We start from the raw sequence: 20049 nt of genomic DNA on the forward strand, positions 1-20049 counted from the left end.
TCTGACTGATTTGCATATGGCCATATCTGAACTGGGGTGGCGGAGTGAGCTAAAAAATGATGATGGATTAAACCCAGATCAGTTGACTGGGGGTGAGTTTTGATTTGCTCAAACGCTCCATCCATCATCCCCTTTGGTATCGCTTTGTTCGCCCTAAGATGGCAGGGTATGACCACATGTGATTCCCTTGCTCACTTTGCCACTGGATTCAAGATAGCCTGGCTGATGAGGATTATGAACCCGAAACCGGTCCCAGGATGCTTGTTTCCGGTCCAGGGAAGACATGGCTTGGCAGTTCGGGCTGGACTGTTCCCATGAGGCACAGGGTCAGCCTGATTTGCATATGGCCATGTCTGAACTGGGGTGGTGGAGTGAGCTAAAGAATGAGGATGGATTAAACCCAGATCAGTTGACTGGGGGTAAGTGTTTGATTTGCTTAAACGCTCCGTCCATCATGCTCTTTGGTATCTCTTTGTTTGACCTAAGTTGGCAGTGTATGCCCAGATGTGGGTCCCTTGCTTACTTTGCCACTGAATTCAAGATAGCCTGGCTGATGAGAGTTATGAACCCGATACCGGTTCCAGGATGCTTGTTTCCGGTCCAGGGAAGACATGGCTTGACAGTTCGGGCTAGATTATTCCCATGAGGCACAGGGTCAGACTGATTTGCATATGGCCACGTCTGAACTGGGGTGGTGGAGTGAGCTAAAGAATGATGATGGATTAAACTCAGAAAAGTTGACTGGGGGTGAGTGTTTGATTTACTCAAACGCTCTGTCCATCATCCCCTTTTGTATCGCTTTGTTCGCCCTAAGTAGCCAGGGTATGCCCAGACGTGGGTCCCTTGCTCACTTTGCCACTGGATTCAAGACAGCGTGGCTGATGAGGGTTATGAACCCGAAACCGGTCCCAGAATGCTTGTTTCCAGTCCAGGGAAGACATGGCTTGGCAGTTCGGGCTGTACTGTTCCGATGAGGCACAGGGTCAGACTGATTTGCACATGGCCATGTCTGAACTGGTCTGGTGGAGTGAGCTAAAGAATGATGTTGGATTAAACCCAGATCAGTTGACTGGGGGTGAGTGTTTGATTTGCTCAAATGCTCCGTCCATCATCCCCTTTGGTATCGCTTTGTTCGCCCTAAGTTGGCAGGGTATGCCCAGACATGGGTCCCTTGCTCACTTTGCCACTGGATTAAAGATAGCCTGGCTGATGAGGGTTATGAACCCGAAACCGGTCCCAGGATGCTTGTTTTCCGTCCAGGGAAGACATGGCTTGGCAGTTCGGGCTGGACTGTTCCCATGAGGCACAGGGTCAGACTTATTTGCATATGGCCATGTCTGAACTGGGGTGATGGAGTGAGCTAAAGAATGATGATGGATTAAACCCAGATCAGTTGACTGGGGGTGAGTGTTTGTTTTGCTCAAACGCTCCGTCCATCATCCACTTTTTTTATCGCTTTGTTCGCCCTAAGTTGGCAGGATATGCCCAGATGTGGGTCACTTGCTCGCTTTGCCACTGGATTCACCATAGCCTAGCTGATGAGGGTTATGAACCCGAAACCGGTCCCAGGATGCTTGTTTCCGGTCCAGGAAAGACATGGCTTGGGAGTTCGGGCTGGACTGTTCCCATGAGGCACAGGGTCAGACTGATTTGCATGCGGCCATGTCTGAACTGGGGTGGTGGAGTGAGCTAAAGAATGATGATGGATTAAACCCAGATCAGTTGACTGGGGGTAAGTGTTTGATTTGCTCAAACGCTCAGTCCATCATCCCTTTTGGTATCGCTTTGTTCGCCCTAAATTGGCAGGGTATGCCCAGACGTGGGTCCCTTGCTCATTTTGCCACTCGATTCAAGATAGCCTGGCTGATGAGGGTTATGAACCCGAAACTGTTCCTAGGATGCTTTTATCCGGTCCATGGAAGACATGGCTTGGCAGTTCGGGCTGGACTGTTCCCTTGAGGCACAGGGTCAGACTGATTTGCATATGGCAATGTCTGAACTGGGGTGGTGGAGTGAGCTAAAGAATGATGATGGATTAAACCCAGATTAGTTGACTGGGGGTGAGTGTTTGATTTGCTCAAACGCTCCGTCCATCATCCCCTTTGGTATCGCTTTCTTCGCCCTAAGTTGACAGCGTATGCCCAGACGTGGGTCCCTTGCTCACTTTGCCACTGGATTCAAGATAGCCTGGCGGATGAGGGTAATGAACCCGAAACCGGTCCCAGGATGCTTGTTTCCAGTCCAGGGAAGACATGGCTTGTCAGTTAGGGCTGGACTGTTCCCATGAGGCACAGGGTCAGACTGATTTGCATATGGCCATGTCTGAACTGGGGTGGTGGAGTGAGCTAAAGAATGATGATGGATTAAACCCAGATCAGTTGACTGGGGGTGAGTGTTTGATTTGCTCAAACGCTTCATCCATCATCCCCTTTGGTATCGCTTTTTTCGCCCTAAGTTGGCAGGGTATGCCCAGACGTGGGTCCCTTGCTCACTTTGCCACTGGATTCAAGATAGCCTGGCTGATGAGGGTTATGAACCCGAAACCGGTCCCAGGATGCTTTTTTCCGGTCCAGGGAAGACATGGCTTGGCAGTTCGGGCTGGACTAGTCCCATGAGGCACAGGGTCAGACTGATTTGCATATGGAAATGTCTGAACTGGGGTAGTGGAGTGAGCTAAAGAATGATGATTGATTTAACCCAGATCAGTTGACTGGGGTGAGTGTTTGATTTGCTCAAACGCTCCGTCCATCATCCCCTTTGGTATCGCTTTGTTCGCCCTAAGTTGGCAGGGTATGCCCAGACGTGGGTCCCTTGCTCACTTTGCCACTGGATTCAAGATAGCCTGGCTGATGAGGGTTATGAACCCGAAACCGGTCCCAGGATGCTTTTTTCCGGTCCAGGGAAGACATGGCTTGGCAGTTCGGGCTGGACTAGTCCCATGAGGCACAGGGTCAGACTGATTTGCATATGACCATGTCTGAACTGGGGTGGTGGAGTGAGCTAAAGAATGATGATGGATTAAACCCAGATCAGTTGACTGGCCGTGAGTGTTTTATTTGCTCAAACGCTCCGTCCATCATCCCCTTTGGTATCGCTTTGTTCACCCTAAGTTGGCAGGGTATGCCCAGACGTGGGTCCCTTGCTCATTTTGCCACTGGATTCAAGATAGCCTGGCTGATGAGGGTTATGAACCCGAAACCGGTCCCAGGATGCTTGTTCCCGGTCCAGTGATGACATGGCTTGGCAGTTTGGGCTGGACTGTTCCCATGAGGCACAGGGTCAGACTGATTTGCATATGGCCATGTCTGAACTGGGGTGGTGGAGTGAGCTAAAGAATGATGATGTATTAAAGCAGGATCAGTTGACTGGGGGTGAGTGTTTGATTTGCTCAAACGCTCTGTCCATCATCCCCTTTGATATCGCTTTGTTCGCCGTAAGTTGGCAGGGTATGCCTAGACATGGGTCCCTTGCTCATTTTGCCACTGGATTCAAGATAGCCTGGCTGATGAGAGCTATGAACCCGAATCCGGTCTCAGGATGCTTGTTTCTGGTCCAGGGAAGACATGGCTTTTGTAGTTCGGGCTGGACTGTTCCCATGAGGCACAGGGTCAGACTGATTTGCATATGGCCATGTCTGAACTGGGGTGGTGGAGTGAGCTAAAAAATGATGATGGATTAAACCCAGATCAGTTGACTGGGGGTGAGTTTTGATTTGCTCAAACGCTCCATCCATCATCCCCTTTGGTATCGCTTTGTTCGCCCTAAGTTGGCAGGGTATGCCCAGATGTGGGTCCCTTGCTCATTTTGCCACTGGATTCAAGATAGCCTGGCTGATGTGGGTTATGAACCCAAAACCGGTCCCAGGGTGCTTGTTTCCGGTCCAGGGAAGACATGACTTGGCAGTTCGGGCTGGACTGTTCCCATGAGGCACAGGATCAGACTGATTTGCATATGGAAATGTCTGAACTGGGGTAGTGGAGTGAGCTAAAGAATGATGATGGATTAAACCCAGATCAGTTGACTGGGGGTGAGTGTTTGATTTGATCAAACGCTCCGTCCATCATCCCCTTTGGTATCGCTTTGTTCGCCCTAAGTTGGCAGGGTATGCTGAGACGTGGGGCCCTTGCTCACTTTGCCACTGGATTCAAGATAGCCTGGCTGATGAGGGTTATAAACCCGAAACCGGTCCCAGGATGCTTGTTTCCGGTCCAGGGAAGACATGGCTTGGCAGTTCGGGCTGGACTGTTCCCATGAGGCACAGGGTCAGACTGATTTGCATATGGCCATGTCTGAACTGGGGTGGTGGAGTGAGCTAAAGAATGATGATGGATTAAACCCAGATCAGTTGACTGGGGGTGAGTGTTTCATTTGCTCAAACGCTCCGTCCATCATCCCCTTTGGTATCGCTTTGTTCACCCTAAGTTGGCAGGGTATGCCCAGATGTGGGTCCTTTGCTCACTTTGCCACTGGATTCAAGATAGCCTGGCTGATGAGGGTTATGAACCCGAAACCCGTCCCAGGATGCTTTTTTCCGGTCCAGGGAAGACATGGCTTGGCAGTTCGGGCTGGACTGTTCCCATGAGGCACAGGGTCAGACTGATTTGCATATGGCCATGTCTGAACTGGGGTGGTGGAGTGAGCTAAAAAATGATGATGGATTAAACCCAGATCAGTTGACTGGGGGTGAGTTTTGATTTGCTCAAACGCTCCATCCATCATCCCCTTTGGTATCGCTTTGTTCTCCCTAAGTTGGCAGGGTATGCCCAGACGTGGGTCCCTTGCTCATTTTGCCACTGGATTCAAGATAGCCTGGCTGATGTGGGTTATGAACCCAAAACCGGTCCCAGGATGCTTGTTTCTGGTCCAGGGATGACCTGGCTTGGCAGTTCGGGCTGGACTGTTAACATGAGGTACAGGGTCAGACTAATTTGCATATGGCCATGTCTGAACTGGGGTGGTGAAGTGAGCTAAAGAATGATGATGTATTAAAGCCAGATCAGTTGACTGGGGTGAGTGTTTGATTTGCTCAAACGCTCCGTCCAACATCCCCTCTGGTATCGCTTTGTTCGCCCTAAGTTGGCAGGGTATGCCCAGACGTGGGTCCCTTGCTCACTTTGCCACTGGATTCAAGATAGCCTGGCTGATGAGGGTTATGAACCCGAAACCGGTCCTAGGATGCTTGTATCAGGTCCAGGGAAGACACGGCTTGGCAATTCGGGCTGGACTGTTCCCATGAGGCACAGGGTAAGACTGATTTGCATATGGCCATGTCTGAACTGGGGTGGTGGAGTGAGCTAAAGAATGGTGATGGATTAAACCCAGATCAGTTGACTGGGGGTGAGTGTTTGATTTGCTCAAATGCTCCGTCCATCATCCCCTTTGGTATCGCTTTGTTCGCCCGAAGTTGGCAGGGTATGCCCAGACAAGGGTCCCTTGCTCACTTTGCCACTGGATTCAAGATAGCCTGGCTGATGAGGGTTATGAACCCAAAACTAGTCCCAGGATGCTTGTTTCCGGTCCAGGGAAGACATGCCTTGGCAGTTCGGGCTGGACTGTTCCCATGAGGCACAGGGTCAGACTGATTTGCATATGGCCATGTATGAACTGGGGTGGTGGAGTGAGCTAAAGAATGATGATGGATTAAACCCTGATCAGTTGACTGGGGGTGAGTGTTTGATTTGCTCAAACGCTCCGTCCATCATCCCCTTTGGTATCGCTTTGTTTGCCCTAAGTTGGCAGGGTATGCCCAGACGTGGGTCCCTTGCTCACTTTGCCACTGGATTCAAGATAGCCTGGCTGATGAGGGTTATAAACCCGAAACCGGTCGCAGGATGCTTGTTTCCGGTCCAGGGAAGACATGGCTTGGCAGTTCGGGCTGGACTGTTCCCATGAGGCACAGGGTCAGACTGATTTGCATATGGCCATGTCTGAACTGGGGTGGTGGAGTGGGCTAAAGAATGGTGATGGATTAAACCCAGATCAGTTGACTGGGGGTGAGTGTTTGATTTGCTCAAACGCTCCGTCCATCATCCACTTTGGTATCACTTTGTTCGCCCTAAGTTGGCAGTGCATGCCCAGATGTGGGTCCCTTGCTCACTTTGCCACTGGATTCAAGATAACCTGGCTGATGAGGGTTATGAACCCGAAACCAGTCCCAGGATGCTTGTTTCCCATCCAGGGAAGACATGGCTTGGCAATTCAGGCTGGACTGTTCCCATGAGGCACAGGGTCTGACTGATTTGCATATGGCCATATCTGAACTGGGGTGGCGGAGTGAGCTAAAAAATGATGATGGATTAAACCCAGATCAGTTGACTGGGGGTGAGTTTTGATTTGCTCAAATGCTCCATCCATCATCCCCTTTGGTATCGCTTTGTTCGCCCTAAGTTGGCAGGGTATGCCCAGACATGGGTCCCTTGCTCACTTTGCCACTGGATTCAAGATAGCCTGGCTGATGAGAGCTATGAACCCGAATCCGGTCTCAGGATGCTTGTTTCTGGTCCAGGGAAGACATGGCTTTTGTAGTTCAGGCTGGACTGTTCCCATGAGGCACAGGGTCAGACTGATTTGCATATGGCTATGTCTGAACTGGGGTGGTGGAGTGAGCTAAAAAATGATGATGGATTAAACCCAGATCAGTTGACTGGGGGTGAGTTTTGATTTGCTCAAACGCTCCATCCATCATCCCCTTTGGTATCCCTTTGTTCGCCCTAAGTTGGCAGGGTATGCCCAGACGTGGGTCCGTTGCTCATTTTGCCACTGGATTCAAGATAGCCTGGCTGATGTGAGTTATGAACCCAAAACCGGTCCCAGGGTGCTTGTTTCCGGTCCAGGGAAGACATGACTTGGCAGTTCGGGCTGGACTGTTCCCATGAGGCACAGGATCAGACTGATTTGCATATGGAAATGTCTGAACTGGGGTAGTGGAGTTAGCTAAAGAATGATGATGGAATAAACCCAGATCAGTTGACTGGGGGTGAGTGTTTGATTTGCGCAAACGCTCCGTCCATCATCCCCTTTGGTATCGCTTTACTCGCCCTAAGTTGGCAGGGTATGCCCAGACGAGGGTCCCTAGCTCACTTTGCCACTGGATTCAAGATAGCCTGGCTGATGAGGGTTATGAACCCGAAACCGGTCCCAGGATACTTGTTTCTGGTCCAGTGAAGACATGGCATGGAAGTTCGGGCTGGACTGTTCCCATAAGGCACAGGGTCAGACTGATTTGCATATGGCCATGTCTGAACTGGGGGGGTGGAGTGAGCTAAAGAATGATGATGGATTAAACCCAGATAAATTGACTGGGGGTGAGTGTTTTATTTGCTCAAACGCTCCATCCATCATCCTCTTTGGTATCGCTTTGTTCGCCCTGAGTTGGCAGGGTATGCCCAGACGTGGGTCTCTTGCTCACTTTGCCACTAGATTCAAGATAGCCTGGCTGATGAGGGTTATGAACCCGAAACCGGTCCCAGGATGCTTGTTTCCGGTCCAGGGAAGACATGGCTTGGCAGTTTGGGCTGGACTGTTCCCATGAGTCACAGGGTCAGACTGATTTGCATATGGCCATCTCTGAACTGGGGTGGTGGAGTGAGCTAAAGAATGATGATGGATTAAACCCAGATCAGTTGACTCGGGTGAGTGTTTGATTTGCTCAAACGCTGCGTCCTTCATCCCCTTTGGTATCGCTTTGTTCGCCCTAAGTTGGCAGGTTATGCCCAGACGTGGGTCCCTTGCTCACGTTGCCACTGGATTCAAGATAGCCTGGCTGATGAGGGTTATGAACCCGAAACTGGTCCCAGTATGCTTGTTTCTGGTCCAGTGAAGACATGGCTTGGAAGTTCGGGCTGGACTGTTCCCATGAGACACAGGGTCAGACTGATTTGCATATGGCCATGTCTGAACTGGGGTGGTGGAGCGAGCTAAAGAATGATGATGGATTAAACCCAGATCAATTGACTGGGGGTGAGAGTTTGATTTGCTCAAACGCTCCATCCATCATCCCCTTTGGTATCGCTTTATTCGCCCTAAGTTGGCAGGGTATGCCCAGATGTGGGTCCCTTGCTAACTTTGCCACTGGATTCAAGATAGCCTGGCTGATGAGGTGTATGAACCCGAAACCGGTCCCAGGATGCTTGTGTCCGGTCCACGGAAGACATGGCTTGGCAGTTCCGGCTGGACTGTTCCCATGCGGCACACGGTCAGACTGATTTGTATATGGCCATATCTGAACTGGGGTGGTGGAGTGAGCTAAAGAATGATGATGGTTTAAACCCAGATCACCTGACTAGGGGTGAGTGTTTGATTTGCTCAAACGCTCCGTCCATCATCCCCTTTGGTATCGCTTTGTTCGCCCTTAGTTGGCGGGGTATACCCAGACGTGGGTTCCTTGCTCACTTTGCCACTGGATTCAAGATAGCCTGGCTGATGAGGGTTATGAACCCGAAACCGGTCCCAGGATGCTTGTTTCCGGTCCAGGGAAGACATGGCTTGGCAGTTCGGGCTGGACTGTTCCCATGAGGCACAGGATCAGACTGATTTGCATATGGCCATGTCTGAACTGGGGTGGTGGAGTGAGCTAAAGAATGGTGATGGATTAAACCCAGATCATTTGACTAGGGGTGAGTATTTGATTTGCACAAACGCTCCGTCCATCATCCCCTTTGGTATCGCTTTGTTCGCCCTAAGTTGGCAAGTTATGCCCAGACGTGGGTCCCTTGCTCACTTTGCCACTGGATTCAAGATAGCCTGGCTGATGAGGGTTATGAACCCGAAACTGGTCCCAGTATGTTTGTTTCTGGTCCAGTGAAGACATGGCATGGCAGTTTGGGCTGGACTGTTCCCATGAGGCAGAGGGTCAGACTGATTTGCAAATGGCCATGTCTGAACTGGGGTGGTGGAGTGAGCTAAAGAATGATGATGGATTAAACCCATATCAGTTGACTGGGGGTGAGTGTTTGATTTGCTCAAACGCTTCATCCATCATCCCCTTTGGTATCGCTTTTTTCGCCCTAAGTTGGTAGGGTATGCCCAGACGTGGGTCCCTTGCTCACTGTGCCACTGGATTCAAGATAGCCTGGCTGATGAGGGTTATGAACCCGAAACCGGTCCCAGGGTGCTTGTTTCCGGTCCAGGGAAGACATGGCTTGGCAGTTTGGGCTGGACTGTTCCCATGAGGCACAGGGTCAGACTGATTTGCATATGGAAATGTCTGAACTGGGGTAGTGGAGTGAGCTAAAGAATGATGATTGATTTAACCCAGATCAGTTGACTGGGGTGAGTGTTTGATTTGCTCAAACGCTCCGTCCATCATCCCCTTTGGTATCGCTTTGTTCGCCCTAAGTTGGCAGGGTATGCCCAGACGTGGGTCCCTTGCTCACTTTGCCACTGGATTCAAGATAGCCTGGCTGATGAGGGTTATGAACCCGAAACCGGTCCCAGGATGCTTTTTTCCGGTCCAGGGAAGACATGGCTTGGCAGTTCGGGCTGGACTAGTCCCATGAGGCACAGGGTCAGACTGATTTGCATATGGCCATGTCTGAACTGGGGTGGTGGAGTGAGCTAAAGAATGATGATGGATTAAACCCAGATCAGTTGACTGGCCGTGAGTGTTTTATTTGCTCAAACGCTCCGTCCATCATCCCCTTTGGTATCGCTTTGTTCACCCTAAGTTGGCAGGGTATGCCCAGACGTGGGTCCCTTGCTCATTTTGCCACTGGATTCAAGATAGCCTGGCTGATGAGGGTTATGAACCCGAAACCGGTCCCAGGATGCTTGTTCCTGGTCCAGGGATGACATGGCTTGGCAGTTTGGGCTGGACTGTTCCCATGAGGCACAGGGTCAGACTGATTTGCATATGGCCATGTCTGAACTGGGGTGGTGGAGTGAGCTAAAGAATGATGATGTATTAAAGCAGGATCAGTTGACTGGGGGTGAGTGTTTGATTTGCTCAAACGCTCTGTCCATCATCCCCTTTGATATCGCTTTGTTCGCCGTAAGTTGGCAGGGTATGCCCAGACATGGGTCCCTTGCTCATTTTGCCACTGGATTCAAGATAGCCTGGCTGATGAGAGCTATGAACCCGAATCCGGTCTCAGGATGCTTGTTTCTGGTCCAGGGAAGACATGGCTTTTGTAGTTCGGGCTGGACTGTTCCCATGAGGCACAGGGTCAGACTGATTTGCATATGGCCATGTCTGAACTGGGGTGGTGGAGTGAGCTAAAAAATGATGATGGATTAAACCCAGATCAGTTGACTGGGGGTGAGTTTTGATTTGCTCAAACGCTCCATCCATCATCCCCTTTGGTATCGCTTTGTTCGCCCTAAGTTGGCAGGGTATGCCCAGATGTGGGTCCCTTGCTCATTTTGCCACTGGATTCAAGATAGCCTGGCTGATGTGGGTTATGAACCCAAAACCGGTCCCAGGGTGCTTGTTTCCGGTCCAGGGAAGACATGACTTGGCAGTTCGGGCTGGACTGTTCCCATGAGGCACAGGATCAGACTGATTTGCATATGGAAATGTCTGAACTGGGGTAGTGGAGTGAGCTAAAGAATGATGATGGATTAAACCCAGATCAGTTGACTGGGGGTGAGTGTTTGATTTGATCAAACGCTCCGTCCATCATCCCCTTTGGTATCGCTTTGTTCGCCCTAAGTTGGCAGGGTATGCTGAGACGTGGGGCCCTTGCTCACTTTGCCACTGGATTCAAGATAGCCTGGCTGATGAGGGTTATGAACCCGAAACCGGTCCCAGGATGCTTGTTTCCGGTCCAGGGAAGACATGGCTTGGCAGTTCGGGCTGGACTGTTCCCATGAGGCACAGGGTCAGACTGATTTGCATATGGCCATGTCTGAACTGGGGTGGTGGAGTGAGCTAAAGAATGATGATGGATTAAACCCAGATCAGTTGACTGGGGGTGAGTGTTTCATTTGCTCAAACGCTCCGTCCATCATCCCCTTTGGTATCGCTTTGTTCACCCTAAGTTGGAAGGGTATGCCCAGATGTGGGTCCTTTGCTCACTTTGCCACTGGATTCAAGATAGCCTGGCTGATGAGGGTTATGAACCCGAAACCAGTCCCAGGATGCTTTTTTCCGGTCCAGGGAAGACATGGCTTGGCAGTTCGGGCTGGACTGTTCCCATGAGGCACAGGGTCAGACTGATTTGCATATGGCCATGTCTGAACTGGGGTGGTGGAGTGAGCTAAAAAATGATGATGGATTAAACCCAGATCAGTTGACTGGGGGTGAGTTTTGATTTGCTCAAACGCTCCATCCATCATCCCCTTTGGTATCGCTTTGTTCTCCCTAAGTTGGCAGGGTATGCCCAGACGTGGGTCCCTTGCTCATTTTGCCACTGGATTCAAGATAGCCTGGCTGATGTGGGTTATGAACCCAAAACCGGTCCCAGGATGCTTGTTTCTGGTCCAGGGATGACCTGGCTTGGCAGTTCGGGCTGGACTGTTAACATGAGGTACAGGGTCAGACTAATTTGCATATGGCCATGTCTGAACTGGGGTGGTGAAGTGAGCTAAAGAATGATGATGTATTAAAGCCAGATCAGTTGACTGGGGTGAGTGTTTGATTTGCTCAAACGCTCCGTCCAACATCCCCTCTGGTATCGCTTTGTTCGCCCTAAGTTGGCAGGGTATGCCCAGACGTGGGTCCCTTGCTCACTTTGCCACTGGATTCAAGATAGCCTGGCTGATGAGGGTTATGAACCCGAAACCGGTCCTAGGATGCTTGTATCAGGTCCAGGGAAGACACGGCTTGGCAATTCGGGCTGGACTGTTCCCATGAGGCACAGGGTAAGACTGATTTGCATATGGCCATGTCTGAACTGGGGTGGTGGAGTGAGCTAAAGAATGGTGATGGATTAAACCCAGATCAGTTGACTGGGGGTGAGTGTTTGATTTGCTCAAATGCTCCGTCCATCATCCCCTTTGGTATCGCTTTGTTCGCCCTAAGTTGGCAGGGTATGCCCAGACAAGGGTCCCTTGCTCACTTTGCCACTGGATTCAAGATAGCCTGGCTGATGAGGGTTATGAACCCAAAACTAGTCCCAGGATGCTTGTTTCCGGTCCAGGGAAGACATGCCTTGGCAGTTCGGGCTGGACTGTTCCCATGAGGCACAGGGTCAGACTGATTTGCATATGGCCATGTATGAACTGGGGTGGTGGAGTGAGCTAAAGAATGATGATGGATTAAACCCTGATCAGTTGACTGGGGGTGAGTGTTTGATTTGCTCAAACGCTCCGTCCATCATCCCCTTTGGTATCGCTTTGTTTGCCCTAAGTTGGCAGGGTATGCCCAGACGTGGGTCCCTTGCTCACTTTGCCACTGGATTCAAGATAGCCTGGCTGATGAGGGTTATAAACCCGAAACCGGTCGCAGGATGCTTGTTTCCGGTCCAGGAAAGACATGGCTTGGCAGTTCGGGCTGGACTGTTCCCATGAGGCACAGGGTCAGACTGATTTGCATATGGCCATGTCTGAACTGGGGTGGTGGAGTGGGCTAAAGAATGGTGATGGATTAAACCCAGATCAGTTGACTGGGGGTGAGTGTTTGATTTGCTCAAACGCTCCGTCCATCATCCACTTTGGTATCACTTTGTTCGCCCTAAGTTGGCAGTGCATGCCCAGATGTGGGTCCCTTGCTCACTTTGCCACTGGATTCAAGATAACCTGGCTGATGAGGGTTATGAACCCGAAACCAGTCCCAGGATGCTTGTTTCCCATCCAGGGAAGACATGGCTTGGCAATTCAGGCTGGACTGTTCCCATGAGGCACAGGGTCTGACTGATTTGCATATGGCCATATCTGAACTGGGGTGGCGGAGTGAGCTAAAAAATGATGATGGATTAAACCCAGATCAGTTGACTGGGGGTGAGTTTTGATTTGCTCAAATGCTCCATCCATCATCCCCTTTGGTATCGCTTTGTTCGCCCTAAGTTGGCAGGGTATGCCCAGACATGGGTCCCTTGCTCACTTTGCCACTGGATTCAAGATAGCCTGGCTGATGAGAGCTATGAACCCGAATCCGGTCTCAGGATGCTTGTTTCTGGTCCAGGGAAGACATGGCTTTTGTAGTTCAGGCTGGACTGTTCCCATGAGGCACAGGGTCAGACTGATTTGCATATGGCCATGTCTGAACTGGGGTGGTGGAGTGAGCTAAAAAATGATGATGGATTAAACCCAGATCAGTTGACTGGGGGTGAGTTTTGATTTGCTCAAACGCTCCATCCATCATCCCCTTTGGTATCCCTTTGTTCGCCCTAAGTTGGCAGGGTATGCCCAGACGTGGGTCCGTTGCTCATTTTGCCACTGGATTCAAGATAGCCTGGCTGATGTGGGTTATGAACCCAAAACCGGTCCCAGGGTGCTTGTTTCCGGTCCAGGGAAGACATGACTTGGCAGTTCGGGCTGGACTGTTCCCATGAGGCACAGGATCAGACTGATTTGCATATGGAAATGTCTGAACTGGGGTAGTGGAGTTAGCTAAAGAATGATGATGGAATAAACCCAGATCAGTTGACTGGGGGTGAGTGTTTGATTTGCGCAAACGCTCCGTCCATCATCCCCTTTGGTATCGCTTTACTCGCCCTAAGTTGGCAGGGTATGCCCAGACGAGGGTCCCTAGCTCACTTTGCCACTGGATTCAAGATAGCCTGGCTGATGAGGGTTATGAACCCGAAACCGGTCCCAGGATACTTGTTTCTGGTCCAGTGAAGACATGGCATGGAAGTTCGGGCTGGACTGTTCCCATAAGGCACAGGGTCAGACTGATTTGCATATGGCCATGTCTGAACTGGGGGGGTGGAGTGAGCTAAAGAATGATGATGGATTAAACCCAGATAAATTGACTGGGGGTGAGTGTTTTATTTGCTCAAACGCTCCATCCATCATCCTCTTTGGTATCGCTTTGTTCGCCCTGAGTTGGCAGGGTATGCCCAGACGTGGGTCTCTTGCTCACTTTGCCACTAGATTCAAGATAGCCTGGCTGATGAGGGTTATGAACCCGAAACCGGTCCCAGGATGCTTGTTTCCGGTCCAGGGAAGACATGGCTTGGCAGTTTGGGCTGGACTGTTCCCATGAGTCACAGGGTCAGACTGATTTGCATATGGCCATCTCTGAACTGGGGTGGTGGAGTGAGCTAAAGAATGATGATGGATTAAACCCAGATCAGTTGACTCGGGTGAGTGTTTGATTTGCTCAAACGCTGCGTCCTTCATCCCCTTTGGTATCGCTTTGTTCGCCCTAAGTTGGCAGGTTATGCCCAGACGTGGGTCCCTTGCTCACGTTGCCACTGGATTCAAGATAGCCTGGCTGATGAGGGTTATGAACCCGAAACTGGTCCCAGTATGCTTGTTTCTGGTCCAGTGAAGACATGGCTTGGAAGTTCGGGCTGGACTGTTCCCATGAGACACAGGGTCAGACTGATTTGCATATGGCCATGTCTGAACTGGGGTGGTGGAGCGAGCTAAAGAATGATGATGGATTAAACCCAGATCAGTTGACTGGGGGTGAGTGTTTGATTTGCTCAAACGCTCCATCCATCATCCCCTTTGGTATCGCTTTATTCGCCCTAAGTTGGCAGGGTATGCCCAGATGTGGGTCCCTTGCTAACTTTGCCACTGGATTCAAGATAGCCTGGCTGATGAGGTGTATGAACCCGAAACCGGTCCCAGGATGCTTGTTTCCGGTCCACAGAAGACATGGCTTGGCAGTTCCGGCTGGACTGTTCCCATGCGGCACACGGTCAGACTGATTTGTATATGGCCATATCTGAACTGGGGTGGTGGAGTGAGCTAAAGAATGATGATGGTTTAAACCCAGATCACCTGACTAGGGGTGAGTGTTTGATTTGCTCAAACGCTCCGTCCATCATCCCCTTTGGTATCGCTTTGTTCGCCCTTAGTTGGCAGGGTATACCCAGACGTGGGTTCCTTGCTCACTTTGCCACTGGATTCAAGATAGCCTGGCTGATGAGGGTTATGAACCCGAAACCGGTCCCAGGATGCTTGTTTCCGGTCCAGGGAAGACATGGCTTGGCAGTTCGGGCTGGACTGTTCCCATGAGGCACAGGATCAGACTGATTTGCATATGGCCATGTCTGAACTGGGGTGGTAGAGTGAGCTAAAGAATGGTGATGGATTAAACCCAGATCATTTGACTGGGGGTGAGTATTTGATTTGCACAAACGCTCCGTCCATCATCCCCTTTGGTATCGCTTTGTTCGCCCTAAGTTGGCAAGTTATGCCCAGACGTGGGTCCCTTGCTCACTTTGCCACTGGATTCAAGATAGCCTGGCTGATGAGGGTTATGAACCCGAAACTGGTCCCAGTATGTTTGTTTCTGGTCCAGTGAAGACATGGCATGGCAGTTTGGGCTGGACTGTTCCCATGAGGCAGAGGGTCAGACTGATTTGCATATGGCCATGTCTGAACTGGGGTGGTGGAGTGAGCTAAAGAATGATGATGGATTAAACCCAGATCATTTGACTGGGGGTGAGTGTTTGATTTGCGCAAACGCTCCGTCCATCATCCCCTTTGGTATCGCTTTATTCGCCCTAAGTTGGCAGGGTATGCCCAGATGTGGGTCCCTTGCTAACTTTGCCACTGGATTCAAGATAGCCTGGCTGATGAGGTATATGAACCCGAAACCGGTCCCAGGATGCTTGTTTCCGGTCCAGGGAAGACATGGCTTGGCAGTTCGGTCTGGACTGTTCCCATGAGTCACAGGGTCAGACTGATTTGCATATGGCCATGTCTGAACTGGGGTGGTGGAGTGAGCTAAAGAATGATGATGGATTAAACCCAGATCAGTTGACTCGGGTGAGTGTTTGATTTGCTCAAACGCTGCATCCTTCATCCCCTTTGGTATCGCTTTGTTCGCCCTAAGTTTGCAGGGTATGCCCAGACGTGGGTCCCTTGCTCACTTTGCCACTGGATTCAAGATAGCCTGGCTGACGAGGGTTATGAACCCGAAACCGGTCCCAGGATGCTTGTTTCAGGTCCAGGGAAGGCATGGCTTGGCAGTTTGGGCTGGACTGTTCCCATGAGTCACAGGGTCAGACTGATTTGCATATGGCCATCTCTGAACTGGGGTGGTGGAGTGAGCTAAAGAATGATGATGGATTAAACGCAGATCAGTTGACTCGGGTGAGTGTTTGATTTGCTCAAACGCTGCGTCCTTCATCCCCTTTGGTATCGCTTTGTTCGCCCTAAGTTGGCAGGTTATGCCCAGACGTGGGTCCCTTGCTCACGTTGCCACTGGATTCAAGATAGCCTGGCTGATGAGGGTTATGAACCCGAAACTGGTCCCAGTATGCTTGTTTCTGGTCCAGTGAAGACATGGCTTGGCAGTTCGGGCTGGACTGTTCCCATGAGACACAGGGTCAGACTGATTTGCATATGGCTATGTCTGAACTGGGGTGGTGGAGCGAGCTAAAGAATGATGATGGATTAAACCCAGATCAGTTGACTGGGGGTGAGTGTTTGATTTGCTCAAACGCTCCATCCATCATCCCCTTTGGTATCGCTTTATTCGCCCTAAGTTGGCAGGGTATGCCCAGATGTGGGTCCCTTGCTAACTTTGCCACTGGATTCAAGATAGCCTGGCTGATGAGGTGTATGAACCCGAAACCGGTCCCAGGATGCTTGTTTCCGGTCCACGGAAGACATGGCTTGGCAGTTCCGGCTGGACTGTTCCCATGCGGCACAGGGTCAGACTGATTTGTATATGGCCATATCTGAACTGGGGTGGTGGAGTGAGCTAAAGAATGATGATGGTTTAAACCCAGATCACCTGACTGGGGGTGAGTGTTTGATTTGCTCAAACGCTCCATCCATCATCCCCTTTGGTATCGCTTTGTTCGCCCTAAGTTGGCAGGGTATGCCCAGACGTGGGTCCCTTGCTCACTTTGCCACTAGATTCAAGATAGCCTGGCTGATGAGGGTTATGAACCCGAAACTGGTCAAAGGATGCTTGTTTCCGGTCCAGGAAAGACATGGCTTGGCTGTTTGGGCAGGACTGTTCCCATGAGGCACAGGGTCAGACTGATTTGCATATGGCCATGTCCGAACTGGGGTGGTGGAGTGAGCTAAAGAATGATGATGGATTAAACCCAGATCATTTGACTGGGGGTGAGTATTTGATTTGCACAAACGCTCCGTCCATCATCCCCTTTGGTATCGCTTTGTTCGCCCTAAGTTGGCAGGTTATGCCCAGACGTGGGTCCCTTGCTCACTTTGCCACTGGATTCAAGATAGCCTGGCTGATGAGGGTTATGAACCCGAAACTGGTCCCAGTATGTTTGTTTCTGGTCCAGTGAAGACATGGCATGGCAGTTTGGGCTGGACTGTTCCCATGAGGCAGAGGGTCAGACTGATTTGCATATGGCCATGTCTGAACTGGGGTGGTGGAGTGAGCTAAAGAATGATGATGGATTAAACCCAGATCATTTGACTGGGGGTGAGTGTTTGATTTGCGCAAACGCTCCGTCCATCATCCCCTTTGGTATCGCTTTATTCGCCCTAAGTTGGCAGGGTATGCCCAGATGTGGGTCCCTTGCTAACTTTGCCACTGGATTCAAGATAGCCTGGCTGATGAGGTATATGAACCCGAAACCGGTCCCAGGATGCTTGTTTCCGGTCCAGGGAAGACATGGCTTGGCAGTTCGGTCTGGACTGTTCCCATGAGTCACAGGGTCAGACTGATTTGCATATGGCCATGTCTGAACTGGGGTGGTGGAGTGAGCTAAAGAATGATGATGGATTAAACCCAGATCAGTTGACTCGGGTGAGTGTTTGATTTGCTCAAACGCTGCATCCTTCATCCCCTTTGGTATCGCTTTGTTCGCCCTAAGTTTGCAGGGTATGCCCAGACGTGGGTCCCTTGCTCACTTTGCCACTGGATTCAAGATAGCCTGGCTGATGAGGGTTATGAACCCGAAACCGGTCCCAGGATGCTTGTTTCAGGTCCAGGGAAGGCATGGCTTGGCAGTTCGGGCTGGACTGTTCCCATGAGGCACAGGGTCAGACTGATTTGCATATGGCCATGTCTGAACTGGGGTGGTGGAGTGAGCTTAAGAATGATGATGGGTTAAACGCAGATCAGTTGACTGGGGGTGAGTGTTTGATTTGATCAAACGCTCCGTCCATCATCCCCTTTGGTATCACTTTGTTCGCCCTAAGTTGCTAGGGTATGCCCAGAAGTGGGTCTCTTGCTCACTTTGCCACTGGATTCAAGATAGCCTGGCTGATGAGGGTTATGAACCTAAAACCGGTCCCAGGATGCTTGTTTCCGGTCCAGGGAAAAGATGGCTTGGCAGTTTGGGCTGGACTGTTCCCATGAGGCAGAGGGTCAGACTGATTTGCATATGGCCATGTCTGAACTGGGGTGGTGGAGTGAGCTAAAGAATGATGATGGATTAAACCCAGATCATTTGACTGGGGGTGAGTGTTTGATTTGCGCAAACGCTCCGTCCATCATCCCCTTTGGTATCGCTTTACTCGCCCTAAGTTGGCAGGGTATGCCCAGACGAGGGTCCGTAGCTCACTTTGCCACTGGATTCAAGATAGCCTGGCTGATGAGGGTTATGAACCCGAAACCGGTCCCAGGATACTTGTTTCTGGTCCAGTGAAGACATGGCATGGCAGTTCGGGCTGGACTGTTCCCATAAGGCACAGGGTCAGACTGATTTGCATATGGCCATGTCTGAACTGGGGGGGTGGAGTGAGCTAAAGAATGATGATGGATTAAACCCAGATAAATTGACTGGGGGTGAGTGTTTGATTTGCTCAAACGCTCCATCCATCATCCCCTTTGGTATCGCTTTGTTCGCCCTAAGTTGGCAGGGTATGCCCAGACGTGGGTCCCTTGCTCACTTTGCCACTAGATTCAAGATAGCCTGGCTGATGAGGGTTATGAACCCGAAACTGGTCCCAGGATGCTTGTTTCCGGTCCAGGAAAGACATGGCTTGGCTGTTTGGGCAGGACTGTTCCCATGAGGCACAGGGTCAGACTGATTTGCATATGGCCATGTCCGAACTGGGGTGGTGGAGTGAGCTAAAGAATGATGATGGATTAAACCCAGATCAGTTGACTGGGGGTGAGTGTTTGATTTGCTCAAACGCTCCGTCCATCATCCCCTTTGGTATCACTTTGTTCGCCCTTAGTTGGCAGGGTATACCCAGACATGGGTTCCTTGCTCACTTTGCCACTGGATTCAAGATAGCCTGGCTGATGAGGGTTATGAACCCGAAACCGGTCCCAGGATGCTTGTTTCCGGTCCAGGGAAGACATGGCTTGGCAGTTCGGGCTGGACTGTTCCCATGAGTCACAGGATCAGACTGATTTGCATATGGCCATGTCTGAACTGGGGTGGTGGAGTGAGCTAAAGAATGGTGATGGATTAAACCCAGATCATTTGACTGGGGGTGAGTATTTGATTTGCACAAACGCTCCGTCCATCATCCCCTTTGGTATCGCTTTGTTCGCCCTAAGTTGGCAGGTTATGCCCAGACGTGGGTCCCTTGCTCACTTTGCCACTGGATTCAAGATAGCCTGGCTGATGAGGGTTATGAACCCGAAACTGGTCCCAGTATGTTTGTTTCTGGTCCAGTGAAGACATGGCATGGCAGTTTGGGCTGGACTGTTCCCATGAGGCAGAGGGTCAGACTGATTTGCATATGGCCATGTCTGAACTGGGGTGGTGGAGTGAGCTAAAGAATGATGATGGATTAAACCCAGATCATTTGACTGGGGGTGAGTGTTTGATTTGCGCAAACGCTCCGTCCATCATCCCCTTTGGTATCGCTTTATTCGCCCTAAGTTGGCAGGGTATGCCCAGATGAGGGTCCCTTGCTAACTTTGCCACTGGATTCAAGATAGCCTGGCTGATGAGGTATATGAACCCGAAACCGGTCCCAGGATGCTTGTTTCCGGTCCAGGGAAGACATGGCTTGGCAGTTCGGTCTGGACTGTTCCCATGAGTCACAGGGTCAGACTGATTTGCATATGGCCATGTCTGAACTGGGGTGGTGGAGTGAGCTAAA

This window comes from Triturus cristatus, chromosome 1_1 (assembly GCF_964204655.1).
Source record: "Triturus cristatus chromosome 1_1, aTriCri1.1, whole genome shotgun sequence".
Taxonomy (NCBI): Eukaryota; Metazoa; Chordata; class Amphibia; order Caudata; family Salamandridae; genus Triturus; species Triturus cristatus.